The following is a 23,864-nucleotide window of genomic DNA, read 5'->3' as shown; positions in this document are numbered from 1 at the left end:
TGTCCACATTCCACGGGTTGTTTTAACCTCTGTTTTTGTTTCTCAGGGGGAACTCCAGAATGTTGTTTTATTACAGGATTGATGATCTCTCGTCAGCCTTTAGGTCATCCATCATGCGCCTCACAGTACTCAGAAACTGGTGGGCAACATTTTCCCGAATGCATGGTTATGGGCAGAGACTTGTAGCATTTGTCCTATGCTTCTGCACCAACATCATTCTGTAAGCAGATGAAACATGAGGTTATATTAACAAGCACTATTTTATGGTAACACAGGAGGCAGGAGGAGCAGAACTGTCTGAAAAATGAGAGGATTTCCTCATTTGCTCCACCCCAGAGAATGCAGCTTGTCTGAAGAGAATTGGAATGTAGGAAACTTCAGAAAGAAAAGAACCAAATATACAAGACACTACAATTTCCTACAAGTCTCTGAGTTTTAGGAAGCACATATGGAGGACCGAGGAGACGGCTCAGTAGTTAAGAACGTTCATTGCTCTTGATGGGAACCTGGCTTCAGCTCCTAGGAGCCACACCTGACTGTTCACAATCTAACTCTGGCTCCAGGGGATCCAATGCCGTCTTCTGGCCTTCAGGGAATCTGCAGACCTGTGGCACACAAGACACTCAGGAGTACATGTGCATGTACATACACACTCACACTCACATTTACACACTTAAATATTTTCAAGAAGGAAGCATATGCAAAGGATTTATGGTGTCAGGTATAGTGGAAGCCCAGGCAGGGAGGGGCTCAAATAAAGACCAGAGTAAGATCTTTTGAGCAGTCTTTGATTTGGTTTCATTAGTTAAGCAAGAGGCAGACAGACAGACAGGGAGGCAGGCAGGTAGAAGACAGACAGACAAACACACACAGCATGTAGGAAGGAGAAGCAGAGAGGACTGGGAATGGTAAAATGTAAAACACTGTAACAGGAGTCACTATAGCTTTGCCCTAAGATTGGAGAAGTTTGTTATACTAGGAAGCGGTCATATAAGTGAAAAGATGGCTTTTCACGTCTTTTATGGCTTTTTTGGAAATGATTAATTAAATACTCTGAGTGTTTCATTAAAAGTATACATTCCTTTCAAATTAAACCTTGCACAGACTTGTTATAAATGAATTCATTGGATGAGTGACAGAAGCATTTACTTTCAAATGAATACTCTGGCAAATTTCATTCCTGACATCGATGAAATGGCCCAAATATATTTTAGCAGTGCTCTGAATAAATGACAGGGATAATTGGTTTCTTCCTTACCATGTTTGCCTTGTTTAATGCAACTATAAGAGATCCAACAATGTTAAGTGCTTTATTCCATTAAAAAAAAAAAGCCCCTTGCTAATCTGGGCAACAAAAGAACAAATGAGATGAGATTCCTGTCTCACTTCTTCTGGGTCTTTAGAACTCATGAGGCACTCTTAAGTCCCACTATGTACATAGCATCCGGCTTGATGCCACACCCAGCAGGAAAGAAAACAAACCACGTCTCTACCCTCCAGAAGCTCAGAGTGCCATGGGAGAGACACATGCACGAAATAACTTTAATGGAAGACAGACCCTGGTAAGTAAGTGCAAAAATAACAAAGGTAGAAAGTGCTCAGGGAGTAGATGGCGAGGGATTAGGTCTGATGGGAGAGGGATCCAGAGAGAGTTCTTGGAGGAGGAAGAATTTGAGCTTGGCCTTGAGAGATGGCTGAGGATTCGAGAGGAGGCCCTGGGGAAGAGAGGAAGGGAAGGGCCTTTGTGGTCTCTGGCCTGCTGGGTTGTGCCGTCGAGAGGGCTGAGTGCTTCCCTGGGTAATTTTGAACTGTCACGTGAAAGAGACATGTCACACAGAAAATACACAGATCGACTGGAAATTGATCTGAAAACACAACTATGTGACTTCATAGAGAGAAAGAGAGAGACTGTGTCAGCCTGGAGTGAGGACCCTGAAAGTGACAGGTATAATTAAACATTGAGCAGATCAACATTTTTTTTAATTAATATGACTGGTGGCCTTAAAAGGAACTTAGGGGTGATATTTACTCCTCCTGACCATGGTGGGTTTTTGCATTGTTTGTTCCCTTCCTCTCAACCCCAAAACATAAGCTCTTTAAATGCTAAGACTGCAAGCTCCCAGGGCTCTCTGAGACCAGCACTAAGTAACGGAAACCAAACAGTGGTATCCTCTGGAGCTCTAGCCCCATCCCTTTGTTGGGAAACCAAGGCAGCGGTTTGGTGGATCTTTGGGTGATTTTTTCCATCTGTCCTCATCGTAAGATTCTTCTCCTTGGGGTGACAGTGGTACCTACTGACATGATGTGAGAAAATTCAGTCCTGTTGGGCTACTTGTTAGATGTCCAAAGACAGAGAATGTTAAAGCTGGGAGAGATGCTGGGAATATCTAATCCAAACATCACTGTAAACTTTCAAACTGAAAGTGAGATTTGTACAGGCAGCCAGGTGGTGGCGGCACATACCTTTAATCCCAGCACTTGGGAGGCAGAGGCAGGAGGATCTTTGTGAGTTTGAAGCCAGACTGGTTTACAGAGATAGTTCCAGGGCAGCCAGGGCTGTTACACAGAGAAACCGTGTCTAAAAGCAAACAAACAAACAAAGAAAATAAAAAAAGAAAGGGAGTTGTTCAGGCAACTTACCCGAGACAGAATTAGGACTCAGTCTCAAGGGTTCCTGACTTTTAGGTCCGTTCTTTCCTGAGCCATGTTTTATTATCAGCAGTGTGTGTGTGTGAGAGAGAAAGAGTTTTTGTGTGTGTAAGTGTGTATATGTGAGTGTTTGTGTGTGAGTATGTTTGTGTATGTGTGCGTATATGTGAGAATGTTTGTGTGTGCGAGTGTATTTGTGTATATGTATGTTTGTGTATGTGTGTGTGCGTTTCTGGGGTTCTGGCTTAAAGTGTTCAACAGATCATAAGGAATCATGTATGCTAAGCCAGAGAAATAAAATGCATAGCATCAAAACCCTCCCACTTGGAAAAACATTAGAATCCTGGGAATTTCTGGAAATATAAGAGAGCCCAGCCCCAGGACCTGCAGTGTAAACACTGTGGCTAATTTGTTGAAGTGAGATGCCATTGATGATTCTCCCTGCCTTGAGAGATGACAGGGCTCCTGGGCGGAACAAAGCAGCTGCTTGTGGCAGATTGCTGGCTGCAGGCGGACTGCAGAGAGAGATCAGGAAAACACCAGACATGGCGCTGAGACAGATCGTCTTTCTTAAAGAGGAGTTTGAAAACTAAAAAGGAAGAAAAGGAGAACTCCAGAGGAATTCCCTCCCCTGGAGCTTGCCTCGAAGAGGGCAATCATTTCTCTGGCTCCACTCCTGCCCACAGACTCTTGGACACATCCGGGGAGCAGAGCTTGGCATGGCTCATCCATCACTCTTACAGAAGCAGCTCCGAGACCAGTGGACAAGGCTAATGCAGAGAGCAAGCCAAGGGTTTGCTACGCACTTGAGCTATCGCGTTAGACGTGATTAACTCTCAACAGCCTTGCCTTCTAGCCACTGGTGATTTCAAAAAGCTTATTCATATAGCCAAAAATGGTAGTCTTCAGCACTTTTTCTTTTATTCAAAGAAAAGTGTCCATAAGCTGTTCTGTGGAATGGGCTCCCTGGCCTACGGAACTTTATCGTTTCTGCTAGGTTTGATCTGGCATTTATACTTTTTCTTGCCATTGATTTAAAGACTATTTATAAAATCGGGATAATTTATTTGCATAGAGTATTTTTAAAAGATGCTTTTAAGCTCTTATTTCCATTTCATTACTAGAATACTTCTACCCTATTTTTATTCTGGTCCTAAAGAAAAGCGGAAAATCTAACGCTAGATCCGAAAGTAGCTAACTCTGCCTGTCCTTCCTGGTGCTCGGCTACCACCGAAACATTCCGGATTACCAGGCTGCGGTGGCTCGCCCTAGGGCGGAGGCGCCGTGGCTCAGGCAGGACTCACTTCCTCTCTCGCTCATTTTCAGGGCATGACTATTTTGTCTTCATAAGAACGGCATCTTAAATGATATTTCCTTTAGGAAGCAAGACTCACTTTGGGTTTTTTCGACTACTTACCTTCAAGGCCAAAAAAAAAAAAATTAGAACCACAAAATACCTTCATGCTGGTTTTAATGGAAAATAGAAGTTTGGTGTTTTTTTTTTTTTTTTCTACTTTGAATTCCAATTAGGAGAGCAACCACTATGGGGAATTTTATTTAAAATGCTATTAGTTAATTTTTTTAAAGTATTCTAATTCTAGGTAGTGAACAGTGGTGAGTCTTGGTGGTTTGCAACTGCAAAGTCTCAGTTTTCAGGGGATCTGCACACGAGCAGTGAGAGATCATCTTGCTCAACGAACGTGTTCAAGTTGGCTTTGTCTGTCTCATTCTGGGATGAGGAACTGACTAGGACTTGCCCCAAGGGACAAGCTTAACCCGAGAAGCTCATTGTCCAGAGCAAGTCACGTGGTGCGGTAACTGCTTTGCCTGCCCCATGAAAAGATACTGCAGACTTAAATGCTAAGGGGTGAGGAGTACGGACTGAAAACCCTCCCCTGCTCCATGACTGGGAGCAAGGCCAGTGTCTCACACACACTGGGCAAGGCCAGGATTAAGCTCGGGGCTTCACACACGGTAGGCAAGAACTCTGTGTTCCATATCCAGTTTTCCAAAAGTTTTTCTTTTTTCCCATAAAATTTGTTTTTTTTTATTTTAATTAGAATACAAAGACATCACTCTCACACCGTTCCCTCATCCACTCTCTGAAATTGATGGCCTCTTTTTCTTCCGATTATTACTTTTACACATACATGTTATGTTGTTATATACATCTGCATGTAATAATACACATCACACACACATATTTGTATGACTACACTGTACTGAGTCTGTTTCATGTTTTGGGGTATGTACGATTGCAGGGCTGACCATTTGGTGTTGGACAGTAAAGAATTGAGACGGCTTTCAAATCTACTTCTGTGAGGATTTAAAATGGAAGGAAAACACTGCTTTCTCTATATTATATATGCTGTATATTACTACACAACACAGATCTTCAACCAAGAATAAGGCAAAGACTTGTTAAAAATAGAGCTTTAAAGAAAGTTCTCGTTTTCTTGGTATTTTCCCATAAAGATTATAGTGTCTAGATAGTAAATGAAGAGAATAAAGAAGAAAGCCATCTCATTTGTGATATTAGCTTATTCCTTCATTAGTGGGATAGTTCTTGTTTCTATGTGGGTTATACCACAGTGAGCTATACCAGTGAACAAGAAGAAAAATGGCTGCCTTTGTGGAGTCAACCCTGTAACAAACAGTCAACTTTCCAGTACAGAGAGGAGCCGTGAGCACCCCTGTCTAGCTGATGAGCTCTTGACAGCTGGTAGCTTCGGGGAGACAGAGTCAGCGTTCTTTAAGGGTATCCCCTAGTAGGTTCACCACGCTCCAGGCTCTGGTGGCTGACACTACACCTATGAGTTTACGGCAGCACAAAGTGGTCTCAGTGAATTAAAGGGTGCAGCTTAGCTCTTTCCAGCCCAGCCCTCACAGTCTTCCCCTCTAGCCCGGTTCCATTCTTTGGGTCAGCCAGTGATCTCCAGAAACATTCTCTACCAGGGACTCACTCTCAAAGGCCACACCGGGCTGGGACTCAGGTAGGCGATTGTCACTAGCCTTCCTGTCCTTCACTGTAATCTCTCCAGACTCCCTCTCAGTCCTATAGCAGCCTGCTTGCAGGAGACCCTCCTCCTGCCCACCTCCACTCCCTGGGAAATCCACTTCTCGGGACAGCCCCCAGCCCCCGAGCTCCTTCTCATGACCCACCCCAGCCTTTCTTCTCACCAATCTCCATTTCTTTCTGTCACTCACTGGCCTGCAGATGTCCTCTGCTTTCTGTCGGGGAGCCTACAGCCATCACCCTTGCCTCAGCTCCAGAGAGGGCCACAGAAAAAAGAACAACAAAAAACAAACAAACAAAACAACAGAACATTCACTCACCAAAGACAAGACAAATATCAGCACCAACATAATTCCAGATGCCATAATTCCTAGACCGCAGTGGAAATGAGTACACTTGGTTACATGAGTAACCAAGTCAATATACCTTCTCCAGAAGCCGGCGACCCTGGTGCAGTAAGCCCTAAGAAATGCAATATAGTTTAAGCACAAGACGAGGACTTTGAAATAGCAACTATGAGTATGTTCAAGGACCTTAAGGAGGATATGGAAAAATTCTGTGTAAACACAAATGATTGAATGCAATAATAAAAACAATTCAAGGCATAAGGGTAGAATTTAACCCAGAAGTAGAATACCATACACGCACACGTGTGCACACACACAAATAAATAAAAACTGAAATAAGACTGGAAATGAAAAATTGAGGATGACAAATTAAAACCTCACAGGTAAACCTCACCAACAGAGTACAGGACACAGAACAGAAAATCTCAGGTGTTGAAGACAAGGTAGAAGAAAACATACCTCAGTCAAATTTTTAAAATCCAGAAACAAAGCATCCAGAAAATCAGGGACACCATGGGGAGACCAAGCTGATCAATAATAAGGGTAGAGGCAGAAATAATAATAATAATAGAACCAGGAATAACAATAATAGAGGCAGGAAAAATAATAATAGAGACAGGAAAAATAATAAGAAATCCAGGCCAAAGGCACAGAAAATGTTTTTTAAAAAACTGGATAAGAAAATTTTCCCGAATCTAAAGAAGGCAGTTCCAGTCAAGGTACAAGAAGCATAAAGAATACCAAAAATACAGGACCAGAAAAGAAATTCCCCACAACCTATAATAATAAAAATCACTAAGTGTACAGAACAAATAAAGGATATTAAAAGTTTCAAGGGGAAAAGACCAGATAGCATAAAAAGACAAGCCCAGAGCAACACCCGGCTTCTCAATGGAGATTCGAAAGCCAGAGGGGTTGGACTGATGTTCTACCAATTCTAAGAGATCATAGATGTCAACCTGACACTTGTTCCCTGACAAAGTGGCCAAGGACCTGAAACTAGATACATACAACCATTGTTCTGCTAAAGAGCGAGCCATCAAATGACTCCTAATGACATCCTGTTATACCTGTAGATCAGGGCCCCTCTCAGTTCCCATCGGTGGAGCTTCTTGAAATGGATGGGAATTAACACAGAGACCCACAACTGAACAGTGCAGAGAGTGAGAGACTTTGAAGCCCTCAGTCCTAAATGGGATGTCTCCAAATCCCTCCCCCGAAGGCTCAGGAAGCTATCCAGAAGTGGAGGTGGACAGAGAGTAAGAACCAGAGGGGAAGGATGACACAAAGAAACTGTCCTCCAGCCAGAACAGGAGTGACAATGCTAAGAAGTCACAGAGGCTGTGACATCATGCAGAAGACGGCACAGGTTCAAGCCAGAGGGGGCCCAGCACTGTGAGTAGTGCGTGGACACAGGCTCCAGCCCCTGATCAACAAGTTGTCTCAATTGATAACTCCTGGCAAAGGAAAAATCAGTTTCCTCCAGTGGAATCTCACTGGGCATATTATTCATACTTGAGGGCAGGCCCCATGCCCAGGAGTAGTTGGCCAACACAGAATGACCTCAGTGGTATTTTTGTAGACTTTTTGTCTCATTTTGCTTTGCTGCAGTATTTTTTTATTACTGGTCTTTTGGTTGTTTATTTTGATTTCCATTTTTGTGGTATGTCTTGCTTCCTGTTGAGAGAGAGAGAGAGAGAGAGAGAGAGAGCGAGTGCACAAAGTTGAGTGGGAAGGAAGGTGTGGAGGATAGGAGGAATTATGATCAAATGTATTGTACAAATTTTTTTCAATAAAAAAATGACATAAATTTGAGGGGTGAAAGGATCTGGGAAGAGGAAAGGGCAAGAGTGGAGGCATGTAGATGATCTAAGTACGTTGCATGTACACAGAACATTCTTGAAGAATTATTACAAATACTATATTAATAACATATCAGATGGTAAACTCATTAGAGATCTCACTGAAGAGCTTAAGTGTTGTGGAAGTTTATGATTTGTCAATTAAGTTATCAATGATGGTTAAACTTTATTAGTCAGATGCACATAGGCTTCATCTATAACCCCTTTCTCTTCACTTATTAAAATTTTCCTTTGAATATTTCATGTATTCCCACAGTCACAAGTACCATCTGTGTCAACCCATTTCTAATAGCTATGCTAAGATACCAGAGGCAGGTTGACTTTATAGGGGAAGAAGGTTTGTAGCTTGGAGTTCCAGGGAATCAATGTCCAAGATGCATAATACAGAGCAGAGAGTGGAGCCTGTACAGGGAGAACCCCACTCCAAAGCAGGAAGCCAGAGACAGTGACTCCAAGTGCTCTTCAAGTTTAAAATAACTTGTTCTTCCTCCTGGTGTCCTCTATTTCTTTCTGAGCACAGTACCATTAGAACACTAGGGTTCGCCCATCCATGGTGGCTTCAGTGAGTAATGCACCTCCATAGGTTCAGGTTGGGAGGCTGGCAAACCTCTAGGAAGTGGAACCTCTGCTGGAGGAAGTTCATAACTGGGGTGGCCCCTGGGGTTTTATAGCCTTACCTGGCTTCCTTTTCTCACCTTCTGCTTCCCATGCTGGACTTTATCCCTCTGGTACTGTCAGTCAAAACAAAACCAAACTTTCCTTCCCGAAGCTGCTTTTGGTTATGGTATTTTATTACAGCAATGGGGAAAGAGACTAAAGCCACCTCCACCACCACACCAAGGACCAAGCTTACAATCAGTACATGACCTTTGTGGGATATTATTTTAACTAGGCAAAGATGTGTTACTTTTGTTTCACCTTGCCTGCCTAGGGTACCTGATTGGTTTAATAAAGAGCTGAATGGCCAATAGCCAGGCAGAGAAAGGATAGGCGGGGCTGGAGGGCAGAGAGAACTGTAGGCTTGAGAGGGATGGGAGGAGGAGAAAATGAGGAACACCTGGGCCCTGATTCCTCTGGACTCCAGACTGCTTTACAGGGGGGTCCGGAGGACAATTTTCTCCCTGGCATGTCTGAAAAGGATCTTTGATGTCTTCCTCTCCTATCCCACCTCCATCTCAGTTTTCCTCTCGTTAGGATGTGACAGAGCCGCATGCATCCTTTTCCAGCACCTGCAGCTGCACAGTCAAACACACCTGTGTCCCCTCCACACCTGTGTCCCCTCCACACCTTGTGTCCCCTCCACACCTGTGTCCCCTCCACACCTGTGTCCCCTCCACACCTTGTGTCCCCTCCACACCTTGTATCCCCTCCACACCTGTGTCCCCTCCATACCTGTGTCCCCTCCACATGTCCCCTCCACACCTGTGTCCCCTCCACACCTTGTGTCCCCTCCACACCTTGTGTCCCCTCCACACCTGTGTCCCCTCCACACCTTGTGTCCCCTCCATACCTTGTGTCCCCTCCACACCTGTGTCCCCTCCACACCTGTGTCCCCTCCACACCTTGTGTCCCCTCCACACCTGTGTCCCCTCCACACCTGTGTCCCCTCCACACCTTGTGTCCCCTCCACACCTGTGTCCCCTCCACACCTGTGTCCCCTCCACACCTTGTGTCCCCTCACCTCTGTCTGTCACTATGCTCACCCGAGTCTCATCATCTCCTGTAAGAATGACTGATACGGTTGCCATCTTGTTTCTTTGTTCCATAATCAATTATCCATACTTTGATCAATTTTCTTAACAAAACAAATTATGTAGTGGTGTTGTCTTCCCAGCCCTTGCCCAGTAATGAAGATGAATCCAAACTTCTTAGCTTAGTTAAGTCTAGAAGCCCCCAGCATGTCTTGCCCCTGTATAGGGCCTTGGCCTCTTGTATCTCTCTCTCTCTCTCTCTCTCTCTCTCTCTCTCTCTCTCTCTCTCACACACACACACACACACACACACACACACACACACACAGGTGTGTTATGTTACATCATGCTTGTCCCTAAGTCGGAGATTTTTCCATTGCTGTTCTGTTTGCCTAGATAACGTTTCTTCCCCATAGTTTCACATGGTTGGTTCCCTGAATGATCCATGTCTTAACTCAAATGTCTGCCCTTCAGGCAGGTCTTCCCTAACCACTGAGCTATCTCTACTGAGTCACCCCTCCCCCCTGTTTCTTACTGTTGTGTCCAGTAGCTTTGACAATCCTACTTGTTTGCTTATGTGACGTTTTCCTTTTGGAATGGAAGCCCCATTAAAACAGAAGCTTTGCCATTTCAGCTGCACTCCGTCATACAACAGGTGTTCACAATGTATTCAATAAAGAAATGATGGCTGGGGTCGGGGTGAAGGGGGCACCATGATGCTGGGTATTTGTGGCGTCATGGTAAAATGAAAATTAACCAAGAGATGGGAACTGAGAGAATCAGGCTTTCCTGTTGAACACACTTGTTTTTGTCAAATCTCCACCACCGCAAAAAAATATTTGAAATAAATCCACTTGTGGGAAGACAAATTTGTTTGGGTTCGTAGATTTAGAGGTTTGGTTCGTAGTTGCTCAGTCTCACTGCTTTGGGCCAGCAGCAGCACAGACTACCACAGTATGGGCATATGGTAGATGACGCCTGCTCATGTCATGGTGGGAAGGGCGAAGAAGGAGAAAAGAAAGGCAAGGGTCTCACTCACTGTCCGCTGCAGAGACACATCCTCAGTGACCTCTCCCTGGGTCTAATGTCCTAAAGGTTCTGCCACTTGCCAATAATAAAAGCTGGGATGACACCTTTTTAGCACATGTGCTTTGGGGAAACATCACAGATCCTCAACAGAGCAAATAATGACTGAGTGTGGTTACAAAATTTCCTCTCCAGCCAGCTCAGGTCCATTTCTCCTTCCACTGGCTCTGTGGGTATTTGATTGAATACACAAGAAACCTGTATTGGAAGATCTCAGAAGGAAAGAGAAAGAAAACTCAAAGACTGCCTCCCAGAATAGAAATGGCGTAAGAAGCAGGTCTCAGTGCAGGTGTGTGAGCAGCTCTGAGAACCTGGTGTCAGCTGGGTCCTCTTCAGGTTACTGAGGTTGGGATCAAGGCATATGGATGATTTTCATTTTACCAACAGGTTTTTTTTTTGAGGGGGGGTGTGGTCCTTTCCTGGGGTGACACAGCTTGAGTCCTGAGCCTGCCCTAGACACCAGTGTGGAGTGAGCTGTGCCCCACCATGGGACTGCTATCAGAATAAAGGGGGATACGTCCCGGACAGGCAAACATAACAGCTGTCCACCCCACTTCGTGAAGGTATTAGAGGCGAGGTGTTTCATTTTAGAGGGTTATAATCTAGTTTGTAAGGAAATAGAAGAGGTCACTTATCACAATGGAGGAAATTTACCCTGGCTGGGAAAAGAAGAAGTTCCCCCACCCCCCAAACTCCCCTCTGTCAGCAAGAAGGCTGACATTTACTCGGGACTCCCCTTGTCTCTCCCGAGGTCCATTTTAAGACGTGTCTGCCATCTTCAGCACACTGTCAGCTGGGGCAGAAGCCTCTGGCTTCACCGGGACACTGCTTAGCCCTGACTTCAGATTTTCTTGTTCTCACCACATTGCTAAATTTCACCACAACTTGGCCAAGAAGTCTTACATGGCAACAAGAATAACCTTAGTCAGAATCCCTGGCAATTCACAGCTAGTTCTTCCATTTTGGGTGAGTTTAACTCTCTCTCTCTCTCTCTCTCTCTCTCTCCCTCTCTCTCTCTCTCTGTATGTGTGTGTGTGTGTGTGTGTGTGTGTGTGTGTGTGTGTGTGTGTGTTTAGGTAAGAGGAACAAGGAAAGGGGGACGAGAAGGGAAAGAACAGAAAGGAAAGTTTGGGAGTAAAGGATTCAGCAACAGAAGGACAAAGAGGACATCAGTACAGTGAAATCCAGTTCCCTCCCCAGAACACAAGGGAGTCAGGACAGTTTCCTCACTGGAATCTGAGGATTTTGAATGTTAGTGATGAATCACGTGAATGAAGTTTCAGTTACATGGCAGTAACTAATTGATTTACGTGCCCATTATTCTGGCTGTTTGCCTGCTCTTGTGATTAGCTGGACAGGAAGACAGGTGTTTGTTTCCTGGCCTTATGAAGTTGCCAGTGGTGGTCCACGACAAAAGGAGATGGTGAGACTTGGAGGGAGCTTCTCTGACATGGGCTGAGTGGGGCATTGTCATGAGTTATTGCCAAAGAAGAAGGACACGAAGGTTCTGGAAGTAAAGTGGGGAGCAGTGAGATCGCTCACTGGGTATAGGCGCTTGGCACCAATCTTGCTAACTTGTGTTCAGTCCCCGAAACCCATGTAGTGCAAGGAGAAAACTGAGCCCTTGAATCTCCTCTGATCTCCATGTCCACATCCTGGTACATGTGCACCCCACACCTCCACATCCAAACCCTGATACATGTGCACCCCACACCTCCGCATTCATATCCTGGTACATGTGTACCCCATACCTCCACATCCACACCCGGGAACATGTGAACCCCACATCTCCACATCCACACCCGGGAACATGTGAACCCCACACCTCCACATCCATACCCTGGTACATGTGCACCCCACACCTCCGCATTCATATCCTGGTACATGTGTACCCCATACCTCCACATCCACACCCGGGAACATATGAACCCCACATCTCCACATCCACACCCTGGTACATGTGTACCCCACACCTCCACATCCATACCCTGGAACATGTGAACCCCACACCTCCACATCCATACCCTGGAACATGTGTACCCCACACCTCTAAATTCATACCCTGGTACATGTGTACCCCACACCTCCACATCCATACCCTGGTACATGTGTACCCCACACCTCCACATCCATACCCTGGTACATGTGTACCCCATACCTTCAAATCCATATCCTGGTACATGTGTATCCCACACCTCCACATCCATTCCCTAGTACATGTGTACCCCGCATCTCCACATCCATACTCTGGCACATATGTACTCCCCCTCCACACACACAGCTTAGACTGTTATAAAAAGCAATGATTTAGTCCTCATTGTTCTAGAGGCTTTGAGGTGCCAGAAGAAGACTTTAGAATATTTGGTGTTTGTAGTGGGAATACAGCTCAGTGGTAGAGCTCCTTTATTTAACTTACTATTTGTGTTAATTCTTTGAGAATTTCGTGCACACATGTGACACATCTTGATCATTTTCACAAATGTTACTCCCCCAACTCCTCCAGATCCTCCCCAGCCCCTTCCCAACTTCTCCTTAAAAACTAGCCACCAAGTCCAGCATGTGCTTCCCATGTACTCCTGGGTGTGGTAGAGCCCTTGGTGGAAAGGGAGGGACACAGGGGGTGCTGTTTGGAAAGGCTCGTAGATGCCATCAGGGCCGTTTATAGGCACCAATGCCAGGTGAGAGCAGAGCCCTGTGGGCCAGTATCTCTTGCAGGCCCTGTGTTTTAACTGTAACAAAGTGACAACTGAGTTTTTCCATGAGATTTGCTGTGATGGACTCAACTATAGCAGTAGCCAAACAGACAGACAGACAGACACACAAAAGACAGAATAACAAGAGGAAGGTACAATCCAGAGCACTGAAATCTGTTACATAGGTTTGATACCCACAAGGAAAGGAAATGAATGAGATTTTGGGTTGCTTTTTAAGATTTTCACCAGTTCCGAAATTGGCTAGAAGTCGTACATTGTATTAGTTAGTTAGTCTGTTCAACAAATATTCCTGAGTAACCCCAGAGGCTTACAGCAATGAACAGGTCTTGGACGACAGCTTCCATCCTCGGCACATGAATGCTCCCACAGATCTACCCGTGTGGATTCACTGTACTCGTTCAACAGGCTCAGGAGTGAATTACAGTCTTTACTTCCATTCCCCACTGTCACTAATTCACCTAGGAGGCCGGGCAGCTCCTGTGTTGGAGTTTGCACCCTGAAGATGCAGTTCCTGAGTCCTTGTTGATCTTTGTCTCCCTTTTCACCCCGTTTTCCCTTCAGCAATTCTCAGTGATTGGGGATGAAGGTTTGGTCCTAGTGCCAACATTCATTAGAAGGAATTCTCAAACATTTGTCCAAAATGGGGCACTGTGCTAAGCACTTAGCACTAACTGATAGGAGATTGTCCCTGACTCCCTGTGTGTACACTGTAATGGGAGCAGTAGACTTAAAATCTTTGGACTGCTAAGTAAGGACATAGCTGAAAATTACAGCAAATGTTGAGCAAGAGCCCAACAGGACTCTCTACCATATGCCTCCAGGAGGGACCTACTTGGGCTCGGTAGGCACTGGAATCCAGCTCTTACATCAACTAATACCTAAACAGGAGGAAAAACCCTAAGATGAAACCAGATGCACTCTGTCTAAACATGCGAGAAATGAGGCATTCCTTAGTCCTTGTCTTTACCCAAATCCTTCTAAAATTGAGGACAGGAAGAGTTAACTATACAGAAATAGAGAGAGAGAGAATGGGTGGAAAGAAGGGAGAAAACGGAAAGAAGAAAGGAGAGAGGAAAAGTGAGTGGCAAGGAGGGGAGGAGAGGGCAGAGGGGAGGGAGAGAGGGCCAAGGGGCAGGGGAAGAGGAAAGGAGGGGAGAAGAGAAAAAAATGAGAGGAGAGGGGCAGGGAGAAAAGAGAAGGAGAGGAAAAGAGGGCAGAAGAGAAGAAGAAAGGGAAGAGGAACAGAGAGGAGAGGGGAGGAGAGGAGAGAAGAGGATTGTAGACTCAAAGAGTGAACACATTTTTGCAAAATAAAACGTGGAAGGCTGGGCTAGCACAATCAAAAACACTGAACTCAGTACTGTAGCCAAGGCACAGTAGTCAGTCCCACTCATTCCCCATCCCCTGAAATTTCTCAGCAATTGAAGGCCCTTCTTCTCTGAAAGCCAGGGCTGGAAGTGTGGGGAGAAGTTAAGAGGTGGAATCTGAAAGTCACTATAGAGCAAGGTAGAAGCCTGGATTCTCCTTGCTAGTCCTGCCAGGACTCCTGGGTGGTACTGTTTTCCACTTCCAGGCTGCCTGGCTCAGAAGGGCAGGAGGAAACAAGGATTGAAACACAGCCATCCTGAAAAACAAGTTCAGAGAAGGGGAAAGAAGCCACTGGGTGAATAGGTGAAGGCCGAGGGAGGTGGGGGAGCTCAGGCAGCTACGCGCACACCATCAGGACAGTTGGCGCTTTCTTTGAAACGCTGCCATGAAAGGGTTTTAAGCCATGGGAAACGTTATCTTATTTGGGTTTAAAAAGTTACTCTGGTTGTATGAAGAACAGATTGTCACACGTTTAGCTGGGTCTTCCAATGAAAAATCGTGTATCCCAGGCCGTCTGAGCAGAAAGAGCCTTCAAGAGCATTTGACCCAAGTCTTCCTTTTTCAAAGATAAGCAAACGAAGACGTAGAAAATTTATGATTTGTACAAGGTCATATAGCTAATAACTGTGTGGGGCTTTTAAACGCGGAGGTTGCGGGTGATAGATGGCACTTTTAAGAAATCTTTCAAGTCTCGGCTTCGTTTGGCCAGAAGCGATGTCCCTCGTCCCCATCTTTCCTCTCACCTTATTCTTCTCTGGTATACTGTTTCTTCATGTGTTGCCTCAGCCAGACTCCCTTGTGCTCCTGTCTTATCTCTTGTGAGAGACATAAAAGCATTCCCCGGAGTGCAGGAAGCTTGGCTTCTAATGTGTCTGTGACAGGCTAAGCGTTCCACTCGTGTTGCTAAACGGATGGGTGGGTGGATTCTCCTTAGACTAAAAATTAAGCATTCAGAACCTGAATATGCACGTTTGGATTTAACTGCAATAATTAAGTACCTCAGAAGTACTGTCCAGAAAATTAGCCAGACTGGCTGTGTGGGTAATTATTACATTTCTGGACGCGTCGCAAGCACATTTGGCACCCGCGCACAGACACTCGGGCCCTGTTGAGAACCTTGCCGGAGATGAGGTTATGCACTGTGTTTTGGCTCCTGGTGAAGAAACAAGCTTCAGGCCACGGGTCAGCGGTGATCTAAAACCAGCACAAGGCATTCAGCACTCAGAAGATAAACATGACTCACTGCGTATGGGATCTCCCTCGATTGCTCACAGACCGCGGTCTGCGGGCTGACGAGGTCTGGAAGAGATTCTGGGGTAGTGCCTGATTCAGAAGGGTACAGATTGTTTTCGCTGTGAAGTGACACACGTCAGTGTTGTGAAACAGTGGAAAATGGGCAGGAAAAGACCCGAGCCGCCCCGCTGCCTCGGCTCAGATGTCTCGCTCCTGCTTTTTGTTTGGGGCTCCATCATAACAAGGAAGCCACTGTTCGACTGTCCCAACTGCCACACTGTAACAGTCATCTAGTGCCGCCAAGTCACTCCTGGTGTTATTTGTTCACGATTCTGTGATCTGGGTGAGACCCTGCAGGGTGGTGCTCTGATGGCCTTGTCTTTATCCAAAGCATCCTCTAAGGCTGACTTTAACTAAGACACAGTGACTTCACTTAGTGGAGCAGCACCGCAGCAGGAACAGCTGGCACTATTGTGTCTGGCCATCCTCCCCCACCCTTCTCTTGGTTTCTTCAGCAGGGCACTTGGGCACATCACATTTCTATTCCCAAGAACAGAAAAACAAAAGGGCTAGGCTTCTTAAGCTCCTTTCTAGAAATTGCACAATGTCACATGGCTGTATTTGATCAGCGACAGTAAATACATACCTTTCCAGATGTAGGATGACAGGAAATCAATTCTATCTCCTCACGTAAGGAATGGCAAAGAGTTTCTAGCCTTCTCCAACCCCCCTCAATTACCAGTGACACTCCTGAGTCCTCACTGAATGTTCCACTACCTCAGGAAAGCTACTGACCTGGGGTCTGTGCCCGCTGCCTCAACCTCTCTGACACTAACAGTCAGCTTCTCTCCACGAACTTCTTTTTTTTTTCTTCAACTTCGTGGTTGTTTGTGAGCACCACAGCTCCACGGTTTAACTACTATGTGACTTCTACTGGCGCAGAAGTTAGTAATTTGGAGAAGAGAGTTAACAGTCAGACAGGAGGGAGGAAGGTTTCTCTCAAGGAACCTACTATTGTTGCAACACCTACTTGCAAAGTTGGTATCTAGGAAAATTGGGTCTGGGGTGGGGGGAAATCAAGGTTTCCAGAGAAACAGCCAATAGGATGAACATATTTGCAGAACGATGTCTTAGATGTAGCCAAAGAACAGGGCTACAAGCCGCTGGGAGTGATCGAAAATCTACAGAATGGCTAGGTAAGCTGGAGCCGCAGAAGGGCGGATGTGCAGCCCCAGGCAACAGAACTGTTGGGAGAAAACACAGGGGAGCTGATGTGAAGTCAGAAGCCGTCTGGTAAGGATTTCCCTCTCGCTCAGGAGGCAGGCTGGGTTTTTCTCCTATGTTATTTACAGTCACAGGAACCCACGGATGTAAATTTTCATCTCTTCCTACCCCCACTCCAAGTTAACACAAAGAAGCATCAGCCACTGGAGTGGCCCCCACATTTCCAAAGTAGGAATAGCACCGTGGTGTGTTGAAGCTACACAAGGATTGGTTCAGACTGAGCATCCGTTGTCATAGTATCCAAAGGATCACAAACAGGGATCGATCATCAGCCTGGAATTTTATTATATGCTAAGTAGAGCCTGTGTGAAAGGCACCCAGTGAATCCCCTGGGCCAACATTTCTGATCAGCATCCCTGCTACCCCCTCCCCTGTGTATTTACAGTTCTCACTTATTGCTGGAGAAACAGGCCACTTTGGGGCTACACCTGGGAGAGGATTCCTGCAGGTCTGACCTTGTTTCCTGCAGATTTAGCCCCAAACACTGCTTCCCTTTGCTGACTTTGTTTTCTTGCCTTTGTGGTGTAAAGAGTCTTAGCCACAGCTAGAGTGATCCACAGGGACGATCCCACATGCAGAGAGTGGGAAACTGTCCCCACTTGTTTGTTGATAGAAGTTTCTGTCCCACCTGGTCCCATAGCCGTTCAGTCCCAAAGAAATACACAGAGATCTACATTAATTATAAATTGGTTGGCCTATTAGCTCAGGATTCTTATTAACTCTTATAACTTCCATTAACCCATAATTCTTGTCTGCGTTAGCCACGTGGCTTGGTACATTTTATAAGTGAGGTGTTCTCATCTTGCTTCCTCTGTGTCTGGATGATGACTGCAGACTGAGCCTTTCCTCTTCCCAGAATTCTCTTGTTCTGGTTGCCCCGCCTATACTTCCTGCCTGGCTACTGGCCAATTAGCATTTTGTTAAACAAGCACAAGAGACAAATCTTCACAGAGCACAAGACCATTTCCCCATAGCACCTGTTATAGCAATCGACACAAGAATATCATATCTCATAGATTTGGCATCTTGCATGTCTTAAGTGGGTAGCTCTGTACTGTCAGTCAGGGTCGATGCACCACATTCAAAGGGTATTCCCAGAAGACAAGTGAGGACTACATTTGAGAGGGTGGGAGATTTGAAGATGGAGATGGAAAGCAGAGGCACTGGAGCCTAGTGGCTTAGACTCTGGAGGCATGGTTGTGTTTGAATTCTGATTGTTCTGGCTATAACTCCACATGAACTTCAACTTCCAAGTATATAAGATAGTCAAATAACACTCCTAAATAATGTCTGTTCATTGCTCACCCTATCCCAGGGAATTCTTGTATCAACTCACTTAAAACTCACAATAGTCCCATCAGGTAAGCATTATTGTGCTGTCTGTGGTGTACATTCAAAAACACAAGTCTTCGGGATGGAGGGACTCTTGCTAATACCCACAGCATCAGAGTATTGGGGGGATTTGAAGACTGCACACGCCATAGTGTTGGGACCTCCCAGAGTATCAGAAATATTTGAAAACATAAACTGTTATGTTTGCAGACAAAAGCAGAGAGGTGCCGTGTTCTCCAGCAGACAGCGCTGTGGCAGAGCCAACCCGCCGATCTCTCCCTGGGGCTGAGCGGGATGGTGATGACCCAGACCTCCCGCTGGCCTCCAGGGAGAAACACACACTGAACTGGGAGTCTGTCAAAGCAGTATCTCACTTTATTGCAGCAGGACAGGAACTTATATAGGGCTGAGGTAGTGGGTGGGAGTCTTGGGGTAGGGTGAGGTGGAGTGAGGAATAAGGGCCAATAATATCCTGCCATGTCAGCAGTGACTGGTCAGAGGTTGGGTTAGGTCAGAATGTACTGAGTCACTCTTCCTCAAACTCAAGTTGGCTCAGGAAGTTACACTGGGCCTCATGAGGCCCAACAGAGAGGAAGAAATAGAAGCAACATTACTGCATGCATGAAGCCCAGGGGTGGTCCAGGGTTACTGTATACATGATACCCAGGAATGGTCCAGGGCTACCACATGCATGATACCCATGGATGGTCCAGGACTACTTCATGCATGATACCCAGGGATGGTTCAGGGCTACTGCATGTACAAAGTCCAGGGAAGGTCCAGGGTTACTGCATGCATGAAGCCCAGGAAGGATCCAAGGCTACCCCATGCACGATGCCCAGGGATGGTCCAGGGCCACCCCATGCATGATGCCCAGGGATGGTCCAGAGCAATGTGCATTCTATGAACAATATGTAAATGGCTGGATGTCAGCCAAATTCTCCTTCATGCTTGATATTGGGCTGGGAACTTTGATTCACTACATAGGGAAAGGAGGTTGAAGACTAGCGGGAATTGTCAGCTGGGGACAGAGTTCAAAGGTTCTGAACTATCACTTTAACTCTTCTGATCTGGGGCTGTAATTCACGAGTTCGTACATTACAGACTCTTAAGAGCCCTGGTTAGAATTGCTCAGGACAATACAAAGCAACCCCAGTGGCCCTAATAGCTGACTGGGATGAAAGGGTGAGAGAAAAAAAAATAAGAAAGGGGGATTTGATTTAAACATTAGTTTAAGAAGTAAACACTGTTTTTTCTGTGAACGGGAAAAAGAACCTAATGGCTCGATGGTTAGAAGCTGGGGAGTTACTGCGCCAGGCGATGGAGAAGAGATGGATAGTGGGAAAACTAAATCTTGTTTGCACTAGCAACGGTTACAAAAATTCACACAGACCGGGAATGTAGGAAGAAACTCCTTTGTCTCGCTATAAGTGGCCAAGGCACTCATAACCAAATTAGGAGTACCATTCAGAGCCAATAGTATCCTTGGCTTTGGATACCAACCCAATATGCAAATCTGGACTAAGTTTCTTAATATGTAAAAAGAAATAGAAAAGGACTGATTTTCCTTCTTTTTGTGTGAATTAAATGAGCTCGCATTTTGTTCTCACACGTGGTTTATCAACTAGTATAAATTCTCCATTTCTGTGCGTTATCCAGAAAAGCCTTAAAACTCTTAGTTGAAGAAAATAGCTAGTTTTTTTGTTGTTGTTGTTTAAATCAGTGGAAGCTGATGGGAAAGCCCTATTGCTGTGTTCAAATTTGAAAATGAAGATCCACTTGGTCACTTAAAATACAAGCTTAGAAATTGATGAATTGATTTGGTACTCCCTGGGATATGGCAGTCCTGTATAGGGACCATATAACGAAAACACCACTGGGTTAATGACAGTTAAATAACTGGCCTCAAAAATGTAAATTCATGAGCCAGGAGATGGTAGTGCTCGCCTTTAATCCCAGCACTGGGGAGGCAGAGGCAGGTGGATCTCTATGAGGTTAAAACCAGTCTGGTCGACAGAATGAGTTCCAAGATAGGCTACAAAGATACACAAAGAAACCCTGTCTTGAAAAACCAAAAAAGTAAATTCATAGCTGAACTTGTGGAGACCCTGTGTTCCATGAACTCCTTGTGAAGGACCCAGAGCTCATCTCCGGCTCAACACCTGATGGAACTTTGTCATGGCCTTTTTCTCCCTGACCATAAGCTCTGTCTGTCCCTTCATTGTTCTCCTAGAATCTAACGCGATACCAGCACCTCAAAGATACATAAGAAACGTTTGTGGGGGCATAAGAGAGGAAAGGGGGAGGAAAGGACCCGATGCAACGCTTGACTTGAGGCCAGCATTTTTTAGAAAGGCTTAAAGGATGTGGTGAATCCCAGCTCCTGTCTTTCTCTTAGTCATACACTTTTCAGGCCAGAATGAAAAATCTTGTCACAAGCAAGAGTCCAGAGAGTGGATGAATATTAATAAAAACAATACTAATGTAAATTTTAAGTTTGTTGTATTGCGTGGGTGGGCACCTGTAGAAGCCAGAGGTCAATGTCTGGTGTCTCTTCAATCATGCGCCCATCTGTGTGTGTAAAACAAGGTCATTGGCTGGGCCTTGAGTTCAGCAATTAGACTGGACTGACTGGCCGCGAGCAAGGGAGTCTTTCTGTCTCTGCCTCTCCGGCACTGAGGTTAACTGAGATTACAGGCACATGCCATAGTATCTGACTTTTTTGTTCATTTGTTGTTTTTGTTTTTCAAGTCAGGGTTTCTCTGTGTAGCCCTGGCGGTCCTGGAACTCACTCTGTAGACCAGGCTGGTCTCAAACTCACAGAGATCTGTCTGCCTCTGCCTCTGCTCCCAAGTGCTGGGATTAAAGACGTGTACCACCACTGCTAGACTCTAGTATTTGGCTTTTAAAAATAGTTCTTATTTATGTGGTCTGTGTGTATGTGTGTGTGTGTGTGTGTGTTTGTGTGTGGTATGTGGTATGTGTGTGTATGTGTGTGTGTGGTGTGTTTGTATGTGTGTGTGGTATGTGTGTGTGGTGTGTGTGTGTGTGTGTGGTAGGTGTGTGTAGTGTGTGTGTGTGTGTGTCTGTGTGTGTGTGTGTAAATGCTTGAAGTTAACATTGGATGTCTTCTTCAGTGGCTCTCCCTTCATTTTGTTGAGGCAGGTTCTCTAAATGAACCCTGATCTCACCAATCCTGGTTAGTTTAGTTAGCCAGCTTGTCCCAGAGACCCTCTGTTTCCCTATACATCTGCCTGGTTTTGCTAGAAATCCCAGAGATCAAAACTCCAGGCCTTATACCTGTGTGGCAAACAGTTAATCCATGCAGTCATTCTCCCAGCCTCAGCATTGGCTTTTTCTGTGGGTGATCAAACTTGGGTTCTCATGCTTGTATAGCAAGTACCTTGCACTCTGAGTCTTTGTCTCAACTCACATATTAGTTAAGATTTTATTAAGTGCTATCTAGGTGCACTGACTGGTTTTGTGTGTCAATTTGACACAAGCTAGAGACCTCAGAGAGGAAGGAGCCTCAGTTGAGGAAATGCTTCCATGAGATCCACTGTAAGGAATTTTCTTAATTGGTGATTGATGGGTAGGGTCCAGCCCATGGTGGGTGGTACTATCTTTGGGCTGGTGGTTCTGAGTTCTATAAAAAATCAGGCTGGTCAGGCAGGGGAAGCAAACCAGTAAGCAGCACCTCTCCACAGCCTCTGCACCAGCTCCTGCTCCAGGTTCCTGCCCTGTTTGAGTTCCTCTTGCCTTCGAGTCAAGGACTCTCAGCTACTTCTCTGGCACCACACCTGCCTGTGTGCCACCACGCCTGCCTGTGTGCCACCACGTCTGCCTGTGTGCCACCACGTCTGCCCATGTGTCACCACGTCTGCCTGGGTGCCACCACATCTGCCTGTGTGCCACCACATCTGCCCGTGTGTCACCACGTCTACCTGTGTGTCCCATGCCTGCCTGTGTGCCACCATGTCTCCCTGTGTGTGCCACCATGTAACACCATGAGCTAAACCTCTGACTGTAAGCACCTCCCACCCTGAATTAAAAGTTTTTCTTTTGTAAGAGTTGCCATGGTCATGGTGTTGCTTCACAGCAATAGAAACCCTAACCAAGACACTAGGTGTCAAGTATTGTGTTCATTGATTTCTATGCATTAATTCATTTGGCTGTCAAAACAATGTTGTAAGGGAAATTTTGTTTAGCAGATGAAAAAAGTGAGGATCAATTACTCTTGTGAAGTTTTATGAAACAGCTCGTGGATATTGGAAGTAGGAGTTAAGGAATGCCTTAGCTACTATAAGCATTTATTATATAATATATAATATATTATAAAATAATGTGTATATAATATGTTATTATATATTGCTATATACATATAAGTTTTCACTCTGTGAAACAAGAACTTTCCAGGGCTCTTTCTGCAACTCCAGCGGTGATCAGGGTGGAAGAAACGCTTGTGGTCAAGCTCAGGATGGCCACATCTGTTTGAGCCAGAGCCCGGCATCTGGGCAAGTCCTCTAGGCCCACACATAGCAAGTGTTGTCCATGAGTCTGATTACAGTGCAGTGCAGAACAAAGCAGTCGATGGTAAACCTGAATGGCCACCGGCATAGAAGGAAGTTTGTCCTCACCCGAGAGGAAAAAAAATGCAAATTTGACAAAGCAATTAACCTTAATCCAAGGGTCAAAGAAGGACTGATGCAATGAAGGGAGATGTGGGAGATGCTGCTAGGAGTCTCAGGAAGTGAAGGGAAGGCATCTTGTGTCAGAAAATAAACACACACACACACACACACACACACACACACACACAAGCACATAAGAACCATTTTACACCATCCAACGTATTTCTACAATCACAGCTGTCCTACTCTGTCTGTTCCCCACAGTCAAACGTACTTGCTCAAGGACACACACAAGTCCATGAATATACACATGCACACACACCTCTTGACACACACATACAAAAACATATACATAGAGTTATTGTTACACAGACACATATATACACAAATACACTTACTCACCTACACACACATAAATGTACACACAGACACAAATACACACACATGTATACTCATATACACACTCACATATATACATAGAGATATACACACACACAGCTGCTCAAATCTTCTTATATGCCCCATCTTGTTGGCTCCTGATTTTCATACAAGCATCTTGGGAGAACAAGGTTGAAACGTCTGGATGTGGCCCTGAGCTGACAGTGTTTATGTTTCTGTCTCCCTCATCTTGAGAGCAAGAACACGTATTCC

The 23,864-nt window shown here is 45.4% G+C and overlaps 1 long non-coding RNA gene across 1 annotated transcript; it reads left to right on the top strand.

The window, feature by feature from the left end:
* Positions 1–1,468: 1,468 nt before the first annotated feature.
* Positions 1,469–22,652, top strand: LOC146889836 (uncharacterized). The gene is made up of 2 exons (XR_014999791.1): positions 1,469–1,562; positions 22,290–22,652. It is a non-coding gene; the product is annotated as an uncharacterized LOC146889836 (long non-coding RNA).
* Positions 22,653–23,864: the final 1,212 nt, after the last annotated feature.

The sequence above is a fragment of the Myodes glareolus genome, chromosome 26 (assembly GCF_982192425.1).
Source record: "Myodes glareolus chromosome 26, mMyoGla1.1, whole genome shotgun sequence".
NCBI classification, from domain to species: Eukaryota; Metazoa; Chordata; class Mammalia; order Rodentia; family Cricetidae; genus Myodes; species Myodes glareolus.
This window is presented reverse-complemented; position numbering and strand designations above follow the sequence as displayed.